This window comes from Pinus tabuliformis, chromosome 9, assembly GCF_031772625.1.
Source record: "Pinus tabuliformis cultivar Carrire ecotype Pingquan chromosome 9, CPIR1, whole genome shotgun sequence".
In the NCBI taxonomy this organism is placed as follows: Eukaryota; Viridiplantae; Streptophyta; class Pinopsida; order Pinales; family Pinaceae; genus Pinus; species Pinus tabuliformis.
In genome coordinates this window covers 133,744,297-133,764,012 of record NC_142307.1, presented here as the reverse complement: position 1 = coordinate 133,764,012, position 19,716 = coordinate 133,744,297, and the positions used below count along the sequence as shown (strand labels likewise).

At 36.9% G+C, this 19,716-nt stretch overlaps 1 pseudogene; it reads left to right on the top strand.

Annotated features, from left to right (window-relative positions):
• Positions 1-2,444: 2,444 nt before the first annotated feature.
• The window catches only part of LOC149147461 (ABC transporter G family member 34-like), a 70,221-nt pseudogene continuing 52,949 nt past the window's right edge, over positions 2,445-19,716 (top strand).

Below are 19,716 nucleotides of genomic sequence, written 5' to 3'. Positions count from 1 at the left end.
TCTTAACTTTCAAGATTGAACAAAAATAGGTTCCATCCTTCAAATGCCCTTGACACCAACAATAACCAAATGCACTGCATCTTCCAGGTCCTTTACTTAACAATGTAATATTCATGACAACAAATGGCATGATACTTTCATGAGCTTTTCAACATCCTGCTTCTGAACACAATGCAATATTTTCAAGGAAAAACACAGGTTTGTTATCTCACACTTCAACTTTCAGCATTGACCTTATCTTTCTTTGAGCCATAACCCAAATTATGATGTTGTCATTTGAAATATCAAGATGAATTTCCTAGATCAGAAGGCGTATCAATATTTCTGTATGATTGAAGATCATATTGTGAGTTTCATCACTGAAATTGTAGGTGACGTGGCTCCTTCAATAGCCATCATAATTATCCTTTGATACATTCCTGTGATCTGACTAAGGAGTGGATCACAACTTTGATACAAGGATTTTCAACCAAGCATTTAAGTAGTCATTTCTTCTAGCTGAGGTCTATAAGAATGTTGCCAAAGAAAACCATTGATCCCAAATGAGATTGTAAGAAAATTGGTAGAATATATCTTACATCCAAGCATCAAACTTCCGACTTTGGAAAACTTTTGTTGGTCTCTTTATAGGGTTGTATTTCCAGACCTCATACTCATCTTAGAACAACTCATCACTATAATGTGCTTTCCATGGAATCTGTAACAACCCCTAATTTTTTTATTTTTTTTTAAATGAATAATACATTCAACACACAACACTTAATTATATATCTTGACACCATGTTGTGATGAGTAATGCATTTAACACACAACACTATCTTAACACCATCTTGATGTGTATATTCTAGCAAATATACACTGACGTTAAATGGGTAAAAAAACAGACATCGTTGGCAAAGATTTTGAGCACACAGAAGCAAATGGTTGATGTAACGAGGTAATAATTTTGTGATATATCGGCGTTGAGCTTGTTACCACTCATCAACCAGAATAAGAGATTACAGACAGTACACTATCAAGGGAAGAAATTTTAAATGGATTGAGATTAAGGCCTAGATGTAATTATTTCCCATCCATTCAATAACAATGAATACCACCTAATTGGTTTACAATCTGCCATTTAAGAGAGAAGGAACTGATTTATTTTTCTGATTTTGCAAATGTGGTCGATTTGATTTCATTACAATAAGTCTGCCATCTAAGTGAGTCAATGCAATCTGAAGAAACAAAACACTAATAATATTCATTTTAGTTTATTATCTTGCAAATCTTGTCAGCTGGTTTTCATCATAATAATTGGATTGACTTCCTCACATTCAATGGTTACTTGATCTAAAGATCTGATCTCAATTGACATGAAGATCCTATTGTATTATATTCTAGATATACATAACGAGTCCCTTTTAAAAAAATTACCAACATAGAAAACATTTTGTGAGCATATTGATAGAAAAATCCTTTATTATATCAGAGGTCTTATGGCTATATTTACCTCACAGTAAATTATCTAGTACATGCACCAAATATGGTTGTTTGACTAGCAGTATCCATGCTAGATTTAGTCTATTCATACCAGCTACGCAACCACTGATAAGGCGTGTTAAATTATGAAACAATTAGGGATAAGTGCAACAAAAATAGTAGGTTTGTGATCTTTGTGCATGAGATAGTGAGGTCAATCGTAAGCCACATTATTGTTTCATTAGGCTTGAATTAAGGACTCAAATGCCTTTTACCAATAATGTTGGATATAATACACTGATGTTAAGTGGCATACTGGTGCTTAGCCTTATTTCAATACCTCTAAGAGTACCACTATCCATGCAGCCTGTACTTGCAATTCATGGGGTAACCAATGATGCCTAGTGAGAATCACCAGTAGCATCACATGAATTAGCTTCCGATGAGTCTAATAATAGACTATGACATTGCTGACTGCATATTGTAATGCTACCTTATGCTTCTGTGGTAAAACAGGGCAGTGAACCAATGACCTCACATGTACCATCCACGCTGAAAGCAATCAATTTATTTACTGTGATGATATGTCATGTAAGGGTATTGTATTGTTGGATGATAGGTCCCATTTTAGACAGTAGGGTGCATACTAAGGTTGCCTACAAAGGTTTTGTCCTGTCAGTACTTATCCATACAATGGGGTGGCATACAACCAAACGGTTGAGAAGATTACTAGATATTGTTTAATGTGGCAGAGTGTTAAGCAGCTCACAACAGGAGAGTAAATCCCTTGTTATGACTCCCGGGGATTACAAAATGATGCACAGACTAGCCACTAAAATGCCTGATAGTTAAACCAATGTAGGAAACAGGGCATGTAGCTAATCTTATATGTCCAGGCACTATACATACCTTGAGACTCCCGTACCTCAGGCTAATATCCAGGGAAACTATGTGTTGTCATTCTTGAAGCCACTCCTTTAACCATGCCTAAGCATGCAATCCTGAAGTTTTGTAAGCGACCCAAGGCCTCAGGTTACTCAACAATGTGTGATCTGGGAAGGGAAATGGGACCAGACTCACAACTCTCCACCCATCCACTGACAACTGCCCATCTAATGTTTCCAGGTCAACTTCCAAGATAAATTTATCTCCTTAAATTTGGTCCTTTTGAGGCTAGAGAAAAAAACTAGGGCTTGGAACAAAATTTTAGGGAGGAGGCTTTTTGGTGGTTTGAGAGCCTAAACATCAAGAGGTGGGTCTTGGATACATGACCTATCTTGGAAGTTGGCCTGGAAACATTTTTTCTATAGTGTTTCTGATCCTTCGTATCCTCTACTCCACCTTGATTTTGTTGTTGGGATTACACTGAAGGATGGGCTAGAGGATACTACTCTAGTGTAAGTGTAGGATGTCACCATTTTTACCTCCTCTTCTTTATAGGTGATAGTAGTATTAGATGCCTCATTCTCAGACATGTTGAAAGCCTAAATATTTGATTTTTCAAGGTTGACCTAAAAGCCATAAGCATCTCTGGATTCCTAAGAAGCAAGAAACACTTGCTCGTATTTCAGGATACTTTGAACAAAATGACATCCACTCTCCAAATGTTAGTATTTGAATCACTTGCGTATTATGCATGGCTCCATCTTCCTTGTGAGGATGATGAGAAAACTAGAATGGTTGGTCTAGATTTCCCCTTTGCACGCAGTACTCGAGTGAAATATTCCCTTGTTAATGAGATCATGCAAACAGCTTGTGCTCACAGATTTTTATTGTTACAATAAACTGCAGATTTTTGTTGAAGAAGTCATGGAGCTTGTGGAGCTCACTCCTTTGAGAGATGCTCTTGTAGGGCTACCTAGAGTGAAAAGTATTTCTACAGAGCAAAGTAAGAGCAGCCATAACCGTAGAACTAGTTTCCAATCCTTCTATAATCTTCATGGATGAGCCAACTTCCAGACTAGATGCCCGTGCTGCAGCAATAGTTATGTGTACTATTCGTAACACAGTCAATACAGGTTGTACAATTGTTTGTACCATCCACCAACCCAGCATTGATATCTTTGAAGCTTTTGATAAGGTCAATTCAAAAACTTTCATGATCAATCCATGCAATGTGAAACCAACGACACTTTTTTATGTTTCTTTGCTTGGCTTAACAAAAGGAAAGGGGTGAAAAGGGCTAGAATAAAGCAGTGTTCCACAGAACCAATAATTGCTAAATCTTCAATTTTATTGGTTTCTTGAACTGCAGCTCTTGCTCCTGAAAAGGGGTGGCCAAATCATCTACACAGGTCCTTTGGGTCGTCATTCTCATAAACTCATTGAGTATTTTGAGGTAAGGGTGATTTTTTTATTGTATTTTATAAGCTATTTAGTAAATGGTTGTGCTTACCATTATCAATCCGTGGTAGAAAATAGTGATCTTGTCTGATTCTTGTTTGGTTGGTTAGGTCGTTCCAGAAGTACCGCAGATTATAGAAGGATACAATCTAGTGACATGGGCACTATAAGTGAGTTCCATAGTTGTTGAGGAAAGGCTTGGTGTGGACTTTGTTGAAATCTACATAAAATCAACACTTTATGAGTATGTCTAGACGTAATTGTAGGAACTTGTTTGAGAAAGAGCTTTTTCATTGTGCATATCTGATTTTGCTATTTTTTTGTCACTTGTAGCCCCGAAGAATAGACTGCAATTTTTTTAAACCTTTTTTGACTGATGTGTTGTTCTACTTTCAGATGGAATCAAGCTCTTATTAAAGACCTAAGCACCCCTGCTCCCGGCTTGCAGGATTTGAATTTTCCAACACAGTATGCACAATCCTTCAAAGTTTAGTGCCTAGCATGCCTTTGGAAGCAACATTGGTCATATTGGAGGAATCCAGACTATAATGTTTTGCAATTTTTCTTCACTACAGTGGTTGTCCTACTATTTGGAACCATATTTTGGGACCTTGGAACAAAGAGGTTGGACACTCTCTTGACAGGCATAATAGACTTATTTGCAAAACTGGTCTGGCCTCAATTTGACATTTTGTTTTCTCTATCATTGATTAGTTTATTGTCTATTACATATTTGAGTCAACAGAGTCACTTAGCATATTTAGAAATCAGTCTAACGTATGTCTTCCAAGTGAACTTGTAGTATTTATTTCTTCCCTTGTAAACTATTTTTTTGTTCTCTATAAGTAGAGTAAATTGTGTTTCTCTTAACGTCTTTTGCTTCAACTGCTCAATGTTGTCTAAGTATTCTTCATTGTCCTTTTACAGAGGAAAACAACAAGATATAATGAATATTATAGGATCAATGTATTGTGTTGTATTTTTTCTGGGTGTTAGCAATTCATTGAGTGTCCAGCCAATTATCGAGGTTGAGCGAACTATCCTTTATAGAGAAAAAGTTGTTGGAATGTATTCAACACTTCCTTATGCCCTTGGACAGGTAATCTAAATGTGAATAGCTAGTCAATTATAGTTTTGTTATGAAGATCAATTTCATCGAATGACCATCCTTGTTATCTGTACCGGTGGCAATTGAGGTGCCCTATGTTTTGATACAGTCTGTAGTCTATGCCATCTTGGTCTATTCTATGATTTCATTCGAGTGGACAGCTCCCAAGTTCTTATGGTTCCTCTTCGTTATGTTCTTGACTTTTCTATAGTACACATATTATGGAATGATGACAGTAGCCTTGACTCCAAGTTACCATATTGGTGCAATCATTTCACCAACTTTTTATTCTACATGGAATCTCTTCTATGGTTTCATTATTCCTCGACCTATAAGGCCATATTTTCAACTCTTGATCCCTTCATCAATTTTTTCTTCCAGCAATGACTTGAATTGCAATGTTGATTGCAGTTGGAAATCCCCCTATTAAGTGATCCTAACAAGGTAAATTCTCTGGTTGATTTTTGAAAACAGAAAATACCTGTATGGTGGAGATGGTACTACTAGGAAACTCCTGTTTCTTAGACACACTATGGTCTGATTGCTTCACAATTGGGTGATGTAGAAACTGAGATGGAGACAGTAGATGGGAAACTGAAGGTGGGCATGGTTTTGAGCATGGTTTTGTGCACAATCCTATAGGCTCTACAATCTCTACCTTAGGTTTTCAATCATGTTGCTATGATCCTCAAGTCCAACCACAAGGGAAATCAAGTTATTTGTGGCTTCAAAAAGGTAGGCTACAGGAAAAAACTACTTAGTTGGAGCAGACTGCAAGTGGATTGGCTTATAATGATGTGACTTACAATGTGCTTATAAGTGGGAAATTGGATAAAGTCAAGTAGTTGATGCAAGAAATGAAGAATACAAGCTTGAGTGTTTTAGATTTCACTTACAATCCTTTGATGAATGGACATAGCAAGAAAGGAAACATTATTGAAGTTTTTTGCTTCAAGAATGAGATTGCAGAAAAGGGTAATTTTCCTACTATCTCAACATATAATATGTTAATTCATGGGTTGTGCAAAATGGGCAAGGCAAAGAAATCATAGGATAAGTTTGATGAAATGTGGAATAGGGGTCTAATCCTAGATGTTATTTCATGCAATATAATGATTTATGGATACTGCAAGGATGGAAATATGATCAAGGCTCTTAAGTTGTGCAATGACATGTTCGCAGGAGTCTTGTGTCCATTGCAGTAAATTAGAATGTGCTCAATGATGGGTAGTATGGAAAGAAAAAACATGGAAGAAACTCATAAGATCATGATTGAAAATATTAGTACTATTTATGCTCCAACTGCTATCAAATTGTTGCTAAGTTCTTTGCACGGTGAAAAGTGGAAGAACATATGCTTGGACAACAAGTTTCTTTTAGTAGAGTCTCTGACTGTACCATTAATGTAAATGCTCAAGACGGTTGCTTGGAAAACTTTGTAGAACGTGTATATAATTCTTCTAATCCCATATGGAGAATGGATGAAGAAGATTCAAAACTTTTGGAGGCTCCTAATGTAGAGGTTGGAATAGAGGCTAGACACTTTGAACTGTCTTGTAATATCCAAAATGAAGTTAGTAATATTCAATGCACACTGGAAGATGATTTAATGTAGGGTTGATCTTTTTCAGATGACAATGAATGAGGAAAGCTTCTAGAGAAAATCTATGGTCTGTTTTAGACTTTAATAAGGCACAAATTCATTACATACAACCAGCTCTCTAAATTAGTTCAGTATGCAATTGATGAGATTCAAAGTCTTCTACTAGAATCACCAATGGATTATGTAATAAACAATCACCTATATGCATTTGATTCTTACACTCTCATCAACCTCAGAATGTGATAAAATATGTGAACTTGTACATTCTTGTGGACTAGACAAATAATTAGCTCATCAAAAATGACACAAAAGATTCTTAGGAAATGGAAATCCAGGAAAACCTTATTCTTAATGATAATTTCACAAGCCTTGTTTTGGATGAGACATTATTGAGGGATAAAAGTGACTAAATAAATTCATAAAACAAAAGCAACGCTGTAATTTTCTCACCACTCAAGCTTCACCCTAAATGAATGGCAAAACAAAATGTCACAGGTCAATTTACAGCTGGTCTCTATTTTTGACACTTTATCTTATGAATGACAACCATAGGGATGGATGCAACACAGAGAAGAAATGTCACAACATGGCATGGAAGATAATATAATGCTTGAGAAATAGTTCTACTTATTGCAAAGCGTTTATGAAAAGAAAATGTGAGAATTTGAGTTATGAGGAGCTTTTAAATATTGCAAAGAGTTTTTTCCTTGAAGAACTAAAGAGGTTTCATCCATTCTATCTAAAGGATCAACCGACAATATTAAAGAACAACAAAAGGCATCATCTACAAATTTCTCAGGTGCTCTTCTTTAGCAAAGTTTAAAATACATTCTGGCACGGGTTGTAGAGAAAGTGATCTTGATAATACTCCACAACTATTAAGAAACTCATATAAAACCAAAATACTTTTTCCAAAGTGAAGCAATAATTTTTTACAAAAAAAATTCCTTTATGCATGCTAATACTTAAATGAATAAGGATTGGAGGTTCAACCTCAGGGGGAGTAGATGACAGGGGAGCGCCCCTTGTGTCATTGATTTTAAATGGAGAGAAAGAGAGAAGAGAAGCACAAATATGTGGGGAGCATTATTACAGGCATGTTGCTATCAATGATAAAGGGGGAGATTATTGAGGTGTTGTCATTTATGGCAAAGCAAGGGCTAGCCATGATCAAAACCTTGCAAGTGAGAGGCCAACATGTTTGGATTTTTGATGAAAAAGAAAGTGGAAAGCAACAACAGCTAAAATACAAGAAGATTTGGATTTTCACACAAGAAGTGAGGCAACATTTGTGGGCTAGTCACTTATATCCACTACCAACAAAGAGTTATGTTATTCATTAGTAAACATTTATGACTAAAATTAATATGTTTCATTGGTTAATGGACCTATTTATACAATGAGGATGTTTTCTTCACTAGATATTGATTTTTTTTCATATGGCATACCCTAAAAACAAATTTAATAAACACCAAAATTGATGCATAGGTCATCCTACCTTGAGATCAAGTCAACCCTCCAAGAGACATGATAGTTCAGTAAGGTATCGACCAGTGGTCGGACTTGAGGATCATAGCAGCATGATTGAAAACCTAAGGTAGAGATTGTAGAGCCTATAGGATTGTGGACCGAGCAATGAAAACCTATAAGGAAAGAGAGGAACCAGAGGATGCCAGACCAGCTGAGCCAAGCATGAAGGATCTGCAAAGGGAGATCCAATCTGTCCAAATGCAACTATATCAAAACAGCCTCATGATAAACAAGATTGAATAGAGCATTCTGGATATGAATAGAAGCGAAATCCCGGGCTCCAGTACGAAAGCCCTAGCCCCGCTGGACTCATCAAATGAATGAAACAGGTCTTTAAGTAGAATTTGGTTAATATGACGGTTAGCATTTACTGTTTTAATATGAATTTTATAGTAGATAAAGTTGCCAATGTAGCTTGGATGGTAATGAAAACTCTTTTTAAATTTTGGACAGCATTCGATGTAGATAGGTGGCCAACAGACCTGGTTTCCTGCAGGCAGGTTGAGGCCACCTACAATTTTTGTTAAAGATATACTTATTTTCAGGAAATATTAATAGAAAAAGGAACCACAACAAAAAAACTATATATGGTTTTATACTTTATCAAAAATTCGCCAAGACTTCACAATGTTTTATAACTTAGTAAAAGAATCACTAAGACTTACAAATTTTTATTATTCAGTGAAGGATTCGCTAAGATCTTACAAGATTTTATAGTTCGGTGAAAGATTCGCCATGATTTTACAAGATAATATAATTTGGTGAGAGATTCGCCAAATTTTTTATATATACATATTATATTATTGATAAAATTGCCTTCCATTTTTCCTATGTATCATGGGGATTCGCCCATTTATTATACATATAAATTTAGGGGGGTTCTTAAAATTTTCCTTGTCATCCACATTCCTAGGAGCTTCCCATTCCATGATAGCTTTAATATTTTTTGGGTCCACTTCTATACATTCCTTGGAACAACAATTCCCCATTAATGAACTTACGTCTAAAAGAAACACTTACTAATCTTGGCATACAATTGATGCTCTCTCAACAGTCTTATCATTGTTGCTAGGTGTTCTGCTTGCTCTTCCTCATTCTTAGAATATATCAATATGTCATCAATAGACACTATCACAAACGTGACCAAATAAGGATGCAACACACTATTCATCAAACACATGAAAGTAGTTGGAGCATTAGTAAGACCAAAAGGAACTACTACAAACTCATAATTCCCATACTTGGTACGAAATGTAGTCTTGTAGATGTCCTTTTCTTTGATGTGTGCTTGATGATATCTTGATCTCAATTCAATCTTCGATAACATTGTTGCTTCCTTCAGTTGATCAAACAAGTCACCAATTTGCAGAAAAGAATATTTGTTCTTGATCATCACCTTGTTCAACTTCTTGTAATCAATGCACAACTTGAGATTACCATCCTTATTCCTTACAAACAACACTAGTGCACCCCAAGGCAACACACTTCGCCTAATGTATCCCTTATCGAGCATTTCCTTATGTTGCAACTTCAATTCCACAAAATTTGGAGTGCTCATTTTGTATGACACATTTGATGTTAGTGTTGCTCCCACTATCAACTCAATTGAAAATTTCACTTCCCTATGAGGCAGTAACTCTGAAATATTTGTTGGAAACACATACTGAAACTATTGCAAAACTAGATATCTCTTCAAGACTTCAACATCCTCAACATCCTTCTCTTTGTCACTAGAAACATGAACTGCAAACAATACACACCCTTTCCCGCAACTACGCTTTTCCTACATAGTTGTAACCCTTCTCACTGATATAGGATTATTCTTACCCTATAAGATTCTCCTCTCTCCATCATCATCTGGGCACTCAATAGACTTATCATAGAAATCTACCTTAGTCCTGTGAATATACATCCAATCCATACTCAACATCATATTGTATGACCCCACCAAAAGCACATTTAGATGTGCTAATGTAGACATGTCGTTCAACTCAAATGCATAAGACCTCACCTAATGATGAACTCTTTTCTTGGTACCTATAGCCAACTGCACCAACCAAGACTCTACAAGCACTTATTTATTCAAACAACACTTATCCACTAGGTTAGGACTAATGTAACTATGGTTAGATCTAGGATCAATCAAAATAGAAATAACTTGATCACAAAGCTTACATTCCATCTTGATAATAGATGTCTAATGGTCAGCCTGCCTATTATCCAATTTTGCATAAATCTGAGGAATACTTTGTCCAACATCTCCAACTATTTTTGCCTCCTGAGCACTGTAAATTTGAGGTCTACTACCCTGATGTTGTGGATAATCTCTCCCACAATGATCCTTGCCACAAGTCCAACATTGCAAAGGCAGCCTGCCATCACCTTTGTTCTGCTCCTCATACTATAATCCTTGTCCTTTGTTAAATGCATTGAATCTTTTGTACAACATTCCATTCTCCTTTAGTCATGTCATTACCTTTCCAACCTTTCTTAGGTTCCAACTTATGATTAGACTGCTCATAAAAATGTTTCAAGTTCCCAATTACTTCCTCTAATGTTTGAGGCTCATCATACTCAATCTAATCCTTAAAATCTAATGGTAATCCATTAACAAATCTTTGAACTTTTGTCTTCTCATCCTCAAGATAAAGCACATACCTCAATAGCTACAAGAGCTTAGTCATATACTTTTATTCTATCATAGATCCCATATTAAACTTGTATAACTCCTTAGCCTTACCATCATAGTATCTCTCTGACAAGTACTTCTTCCTGAAGATAATTTTTAATTCATTTCAACTCAACTCCTTTGTCTTGATACCTCTGACATGCTTCACATCTTCCCACCAGATATTTGCTTTTCCTTTGAGACTAAAAATAGCTATCTCGGCCTTCATGTTCTTTGAATAATCATGCATCTCAAATAAATTCATCCTGAGAAGCCATGCTTCTGCATCCTCTGGTTTCTTCAACTCTCCATCAAAGGTAGGAGGTTTGGCCTTCTTTAATTCATCCTACAAGTATTGCTTTTGACTCCTATTGTAAGGATGATAGCGATGATGACCATGTTGTCTCTTTGATCCAGAACTAGAATATAACCCATAACCACTACCTCTCATATCAGGTGTATCCATCCATCTTCCACCTTTGACCATGTCATCCATGTCTGACCTGTGTCCTCTAAGTGACCTGCTACCATATTGATCGGGTGCTCCAAAATTAGGCCCAAAAATCAAAGTGTCAGAATCTTGTTAAACTTAGCTTCAAATCAAAGAGCTCGTCATTTTGATTCCAACAGTGTGAACGACACTCAAATCTGAGCTCGTATGCAGAAGTTAGAGAAAATCAAAGTTCATGTTTGACTTGCTCACATGGTAGGACTATATGATGTGGCAAGGTCCTTCACTAAATGAGGAGGCGCCAAGTAGCAAGCTTCCATTGTCCCCCGTATGTCGTAAATCGCAATCCCAGGCAGTTCAAATTTAGAAATCAGCCCACGAGTAGGGAAGGGTGCGATGTGATAAGGTAGGTGGGAAGCTTTTCAAGAAACGGTTGGATGCATGATGTGATGGATTGCAATCGCAGATCAGCGAAGGGTCGGCATTACCGAATTGGCCCCCGATAGGTACTAGGTTGCAATGCGATCTCGCAATCACAAATCGCAGCACGCTACAAAGTCCTGCATATACAAGACCCTAGGTTATCCGCCGATTGTGAAATGCAAAAGGATCTTGGATGCAAAGTGACTTTAGGTTCCGGATAATAGTAACGTCGGGTCCACCACGTCGCAATCGCACATTTCCCACCTTGTTCATAGACCATAAGCCTGCAAAAATCCATTGATTGTGACTTGCGATAAGACAGTCGGTGCTGTCGGATTATGGCCCAATGCGCAAAATTCTCACTCAGTTAGCAGTTTTTTGGATCGAAATTGTGGGTTCATGTCGAACATGGAGCAATTTGTGGAATGAATAGTCGGAGAACTAGGAGAATTCATAAATTCTTCAGTCTTCCACCTAATTGGATGCAAAAAGAGGCTAGATGGCCATTTTTTAGTATTCTGGACTGATCGGAGCAAGTTTCAGAAGCATTTGAGCATTGTAAACACATATTTTTACACTTTTGAGCATAATAGAGAGGCCCAAGCCATTGGAAGTTGGACCAAGGAGATGTCACCCAAGAGGGGTGAACTTATTTATCATGTGCTTATTGTAATGTGTTTTTTACGATGTTTTGTACATGTTTATGTTGTTGTTCAGTTTCTGGTTTATGTTAAATTGCTGATAAAATTAACATAAAAACTCTTCATTTAACTTGCAAAAATTGATGAATCCTTAAGCACATTGAAATCATTTTATTTATAACCTGAGGAAGATCTTAGCACTGCAAACTAATATTCTAAATCAGATCAATTTGGTATTAGAGCAATAGGTTTGCTTTGTGAAAGAAGGATTTAATTTTTTGTAAGTTTATGTCATGCTTACAAGGTTAAAACTCAAAATAGGTGAAGGAAAGTTGATTGGAAGCCCTGAAGGTGGTCAAGGGTAAGAAGAGCAAGGTGTCGATGCCTCAAAAATCGCTACATCGACATCGGAGAAAACCACCCGGTCCGGACCTTAAAGGCAACTCCTTTTCCGTTTGGTGTGGTGGCTCCGACTAGATATAATGGGACCAGTTTCCCAATGATTTGTAAATAGGATGGATAAGTGATTGGTTTTCTAATTTCTAATGGGAATGATAGATGATTTAGTCTAAAAGTGCAACAATATAAATAACTAATCTATCCTGGGAAATCTCTATTTTAGTGCAATTCTTAATGGTTCTTACTGAAAAGTAGGCATGTAGATGACTCTACTTTTAAACAAAAATATTCATTCATATGATAATTACTTTGTTCAAGTAGTTGAACAAAGTAATAATTAAAACATTATTACACTATTCTTTATATACCATTGACATAAAAATGAATGAAAAAGTAACAACCCTTAAACATTCAATAGTGATAAGCCAAAGGATTGTTGTTGAAGCACATACATATATCAATGATAGCAAAATGAATAAACATTGATTCATATAAAAGAATGAAGCAAAGACATAAATAGTAGTACCATATCTAATTTGAATCCCCTCTAATATCAATCACATTCATATTCTACCTTTCAACTAGGAAATACTCTTACAAAAAGCAATAGTGCATATCCCATAAAAATACTCTTTATTAAAACTCAGAATTCAGGTCCAGTTTTCATAAAAAATATATATATCGGAAGCACAGTAGTGCAACTCCCTATCCAAGTCTTAATACAAAATTTGAGCTGGTATAACCAAATCATAAATATATGAAAATCTCCCCAAAATAGACATGTTTGTAGTCGATAAGAATGGTTCATTGTTTCAGCTGACTATCCTTTGGCTTGAGCTGGCATATGGCGAGCATTGGTTGCAGTTATGGAGGGTGACTCATACGTGAATGTAGTTGGGCAGTATATGTGGCATCAATGATTTCAGGAATCATGTAACCAATTGCATCGGTTAGACATTTCATCATTGTTTTTTGACTATGTGGTTTAACAAGGAAGAACCAAAAGGTCTCCCATGTTAAAGTTTGAATGCCCGCGATCAATTTCTCCCTCTTTTCCAGTTCCTGTTTCCATGTCTGCTCCAATTCTTTGACTGATGGCAGTTTCCCTGGAGTGCATTCTGAAATTAAATTTGACAAATAAAGAGTATCATTAATTAATTCAATCAAATTACTAGTCACCGATCTGCATCTTGAAGTCACCCTCTCTGTTTTCATCAGTTGAAATTTCCATTCTAGGAACAGGATTTCCTTATGTGATTCCAGAATTTAGGGCAGATTTGCAGCTTGTCCTTCCTTGGTTTCTTGCCAAGAGAGAAACTCTATTAGTGTTTCATCTGCTTGATCCAATTTCTGTCTTGCATCAACTGACTTATCAATCATAGATGAGGAAATTTCACATAGGGTTAGAGCAAGAGAGATATTATGACATAACAAGTTCAATTGATTAGATAATGCCTTAGTAATCTGGAGAGCTTCTGATTTGAATTCTCCTACTTGAGGAAATTCTTTGAACCTTTCTATTTGCAGTGATAGTTGAATGATTCGTTCATCTTTTGTTTTGCTCAACTGTTCATTCATTGTCTTCAGCTTGTTCAATGCTTGAGATAGTTCCTTTTGCTTCTAAATTGCATGTTGATCTATTCTCTGTTTCTCTTTGAGAAATTGCTCGTTTAATTGATTATTTGACTGCTGTTGTGCTATCAATTGTTGTTCTAACTGCTTTATCCTCTATTGTTTTTCATGTACCTGTGTCTCTAGTGAAACAATTGTTTGATCCATTTCTTTAAGCAAATTGCTGACTTCCGATGCCTTGTCCATAATAGCTGTTGTGTATGCTCCAGCATACTGAGAGAGTTTAGTAAGGTCTTTGGTAGGGTTGACTTCCTCTCTCCATACCACATTATTTATTTCCATCTGTGCAGGAAAAAGATAATATTGATCAAGTTTTCTCTTTTTCCTTTGTCTCTTTATTACAGCCCTATGCTTAGGGTTGTAGAAGACATCCAAAGGTGGTATTTCTTCTACATGTAGAATGATTTCATCGGATGGGTTTTCTGGAATCATCTCTATATCCTTTTGAGTCATGGGTGGGCCACTGGTTCCTTCAGTCAGAACCGTATTAGTTGTTGTCTTTTGACCAGTTGTTACTTCAGGCGTGCTAAATCCCTGTAGGCTCTCAGTATTGCTTATGATTGAGTCAAACTGTTGCCATTCTTTGAGTAGTTTGGGATCAATATGAATGTCTATATCAATGAGTTCACTACCTTTTCCCTATTCCTGTTCCTAATCTGGCATTTTTTCTTTCTCGGAGATCTTTTCCACACCAAGAGTCTTATCAGTAGTTGTTTGTTCAGTTTGACTGGATGGCTGAACTGTAGGGATTGTGGCTAATAGGTCTAAAGGCAGAGTTTGCAACCTCTGTTCTCTAAGCCTATTAAACGTTTCTATCCCTTCATCTTGATACCTAATTCTAGCCAATCCTTTAACTTGAAATAATGATTCAGCTGAGGAAAATAGATCATCGAAATCATCTGCTTCATGATCAAATTTAGCAAGTTTGGCTTGAGATGTGACATTGTAAGCAACTTGTCTTGGATCATATTGCCTGTTAAGAATTGTGGCAAGATTCAGCATTAGCATCTTTTCTATCTCCTTCTCTGCATGCTTGTAATCATGAAAAGTGAAAATGTCGCATCATAAAGGGAAGATTGGCCACATGTGTTTCTTTGAATCCTTAAGGGTTCTAGATGTCCCTTCCACTGTTATTTGATAAGCCAATTCCCGAGCTAACAATTTATCAGGCACATATAGGGGGAGAACATGGGGTTTAGTGAGGCTACCAAAAAGCCTTACATAGGTAAATTTTCCCTCCCCGAACCAATTACCTACTGCTGTCAAGTCTGTCTCTGCTTCCTGGGATATCCTAGAAGCAGGCTTATTAAAAATAGAATAATATACAGGTAAAATAAAACCATTGCAAATTTTATACAGATGATTTTTGTAGTGAGCCTTCCATAACTGCTGATGATAAATATGGATTGGATTAGGGTCTTGGGGAGTCCATCTCCATCCGAGTAATGGAAATTCAAAATTGAAACAAATAGTATCCATAATGTATGCACTGTAATAGAATGGGGGAATGGTCCTGGTAGTTTTATGTGCATTTGTTTTGTACTCTAGAATTGTTGTGGCTAGTTTATCGGATAAAATATTTGTCCAATCCATCAAATAACCATTGATTGCAGCTTCCATTAGAGGAATCATTTCTATAGTGAATTTAGCATAGTCATGTATTCCCCACATCCTACACATCATAGCTCCAGCATAGCTGTAAGGGGAAGCCAATGAGTCAACAGAGTACTTACCCGATGACTCGTGCTTGTGTTTTTCCGGAAAATGCCTCCACTGCTTTATTGGGGCTAACTCTAAGTCGTTTTCCTTTGCAAACGCTTCTAGGAATGCCTTGTTGTATCGCTTCTTAGGTTGAGGTAAGTGATACATTTTCCTGAGATCCTCAAGCTAAAATGAGCCGAATATCCTCCCATCAGTTGTGCAAAAGGTTCTATCTGAAACTGGAATCTTCTCTACCACCCATCTTACCACATCAGTGTATGGCAGGATTTTAGCTCACACTGCTATCCTGTGAAGATAAGAACAAGCCAATTCTTTAAGAGTTCCTTCTGATTTGTTAGTTGAATCAGTTGTGGCTTCCTCTGATAATTCTTCGGGCTCCTTTGCTTCTATCAGATTATAAATGCTCTCCCAGCTAGTGTTTCCCAGACCAACACACGTCGTATCTGAGATTAATCTTTTTTTGCTTGGTCCTGGATCTTTGACTGCAGGAGCTGCTGTTGTGGGCTTCTTTGATTTCTTCCCCATTTTCTCTGGATTTCTGGTTTCGGAGGAATTCTTCACAAACAATTGCAAACCGTGATACAAAGAAAGTGCTATTGCAAGCCAATAATGAATAGAATTATGTCGATTGGCATATGATAAATGAAATATAGTTAAGGATTACCATGGATAAAATATTTTTAAAGGATCTACCCTTAACTGCATTATTGAATAGTCGTTTAAACTGTCGATCGTGGTAAATAACATCATAAATTCCCATCACGTCGCTCATATGCCGAATGATTATTTCAAGCATGCTTTAGATTTCATTGATCGGTGATCGGTGATAAATCGCAAATCAGCGATTGGGAGTGTCGAAGGGAAAGGCTTTAGCGCTTGCTGTAAATATCTCTAATTACCGAAAGGTGATATAATATAATGCTTGCAAACTTTTTAAATGTATTTTTACTTTTTGAGATGCACGCCTAATTAATAGATCACAGTCGGGACTTGGCTTGAGCTTTATCACTTTGTCATGCGACTCCGTCGATTTCCGATTGTGACTTGCTTTATCGCATCAGGGGTTTTGAGTAGGCCTTTTCATATGTTCCTTTATCATTGACACGGTCGATTTGTTGATTGCAATTTGCTTTATCGCATCGGATGAGTTGAGGGGCTTTGTTTTATTATACCTTTGGTATTTGCTTCCCCCGATTTACCAATTGCGATTACCTTTTCAGATCAGAGAATTGGGTGAGGTTTCGCTTTTGTCTGTGTTTCCTTTGATATTTTGATATTCGATCTCCAATCGCTTTATCGCAATATAGAATGGTTTTATAATATTTACTAAAGGAACACTTTATTTTTATTTAAAAGGCTTTATAAAAAGATTCATTTACATCGGGCCTTTTAATAAGGATTTTTTCTTATGATGAGGTAAATATTGTTTTATTCACACATCTAAGTTTATTTTAAAAGGGACCCACTTCATATTAAGATCTTGTGTAAAGTTTTTCAATGAAATGGGGGGTTGTTGCACAGCACAACACAAGGTTGCCACAATCTCCAACACCAGTTCAGCCTCAAGTTGTAGTTGAGATTCCAAAGATCATGTCTCATGAAGGAGAACCTACAAACATGATAGAAGATGAGAAGACCTTCTAAAAGGCTTTCTTTGATATGACTGAGATGGTGAAGATCCTCTATGAAGAGAGGAATAGAAGGTTGCAAGGAGAAAGTTCCAAACCTCTCAATGGAGAAGGCTCTTTGGGAGGAGGTAATGGAAAAGGAGGTAATGGGAATGGAGATAAACCTCCACCATCTTCTTCATGCTCTTCTTCACAAGAATCTTCACACTCTTCCACTAATACAACCCTTACTCATACTCATCATCATTCTTCAAAAGGGACTAGTAAATCACCTTTTTTAAAACTTGATGTTAAATTTGAGTTTCCCATGTGGAAACACCCTAGGGTCTTAGGTTGAAAACCCCAACAAAGTGGAGGGCATACAACATAAATAAACGCACAAACAAGTAGTGTAAATGCTTAAACTACTGAAGTAGGAAGAAGAGGTATTACGCGGAGGTCCTACGTTCGAGGTCGATCCCGCAAGGTCCAAACCCTCTGCTCCTTCCATTGCCTTTATAATTTGCAACTTATCCAAGCCAAGCATATACAACAGCAGTAATAGAAAGCATGTTCATGATATAGGTGTTAAATCATATAAGCATGTGAGCAAATGAGAATTAACATAAGATTTCATATGTAAATCATAACATAGATTAATGCATAAACACAATAAATATCAGGAACAGAACAACATTTCTTTATTGATGTAAGCTAAATGAAATGTGGAAAACTACAACCTGAGTCTTCCTCCAGCTCCAAGCGGAACCGTCCTCCAGATCTGTCCTGCCCAGGCCTCAGCAGTCCTCCTCCGTAAAGGTACACCAGGATGTCATACAAAGATGATGGACACCTCAAAGAAGGAAACAAAGGTTTCCTATAACTTGGGAGTGCAGGAGGCACAAGGATTTCTTCAGACTTGATCAGGGATGTAATCAACTATAATATCAATATCTCATCTCTCTCCCCCTTAGGCCTTCCCATGGAGGTTTATTTATACTTCTCCAAATTAGTTTTTTCAGTTGGGAAATAGTTGGACCACGGGCTATAGTAGGTGAGTAACAAGTAAAACCCGTAAACTCTGCCTGAATTTAAGGAGATTATATATTTTTTAGTGTTTTAACACATATACACGAGTTGGGTATGCTAGCGCCTAGATTTACCTCAGGCTGAAGAAGGTAGGATCCAGGGCCAACATCAAACCACGCTCAGCCTGGTAGCTAGCCCTACCAAGTTAGGAGAGGGCTCTCTCTGGGTCAATCTCAACAAATGATGATCTATAAGGCTTGATATGACTAAAATATCTTCTGATTTTAGGCTAGGTATATGTGCAAGAGAGTTTGATTTGATAAAATGGTGATTTGTTGGCTCAAAGGGAAAGACACATTTTGGGGTGCGGGGATTGAGGCTCAGTTCTGCAGAGATCTCGATGGGGAAAGGTAGGCAATCGTTTTGGCACTTAAATTTTGGTGAAATGGAAGGAAAAGACAAGTGAGGTTTTGAAGAGGGCAAGGGAAATCCTGAATCCTCCCCAAACAGCTGAAAACATCAAATAACTAAAGCAAACTTCAAGTAGAGCATTGCACTTTCAATGAATTCTACTTACACTCTTGTTTGTTTAGTTCAGAAGAAATAAGATAGATAATGCAATCACATAAAAAAATTCACAATCACAAGGAGAAGCACTGTACCAAGACAAATTTCCACATGAATCCCAAAGAGTGCTGCAAATCCTGGTCTCAATTCCTTAGCCAAAATACTGAAAATAAATGTACAATGAAGCTCAAGGCTTTCTCAAGAGTCCAACCATGCTAATGACTGAAAAATAACATAATATAGACAAACATAGCTCATCCTTGCCTCTAGGGATCGAGCTCAAAAGTTTAGGGTCTGATCCAACTGATTCTAAACTGATAACTGGAAACTAGGCAACATAATAGCATGCCTTTAGAAACAAGGGAACTGATTCATTCAGTTTCAAATAACCTTTAAACTGATGAATCTACCTATACAAGTGAAAATCCAACATATTTACATCATAATCCATCAATGTTCATCAAATTACATCATAAATTTTCCATTAGGAAAGTGAAAAAGTCAAACTAGGCGAAGCTGGGCGAAAAACAGA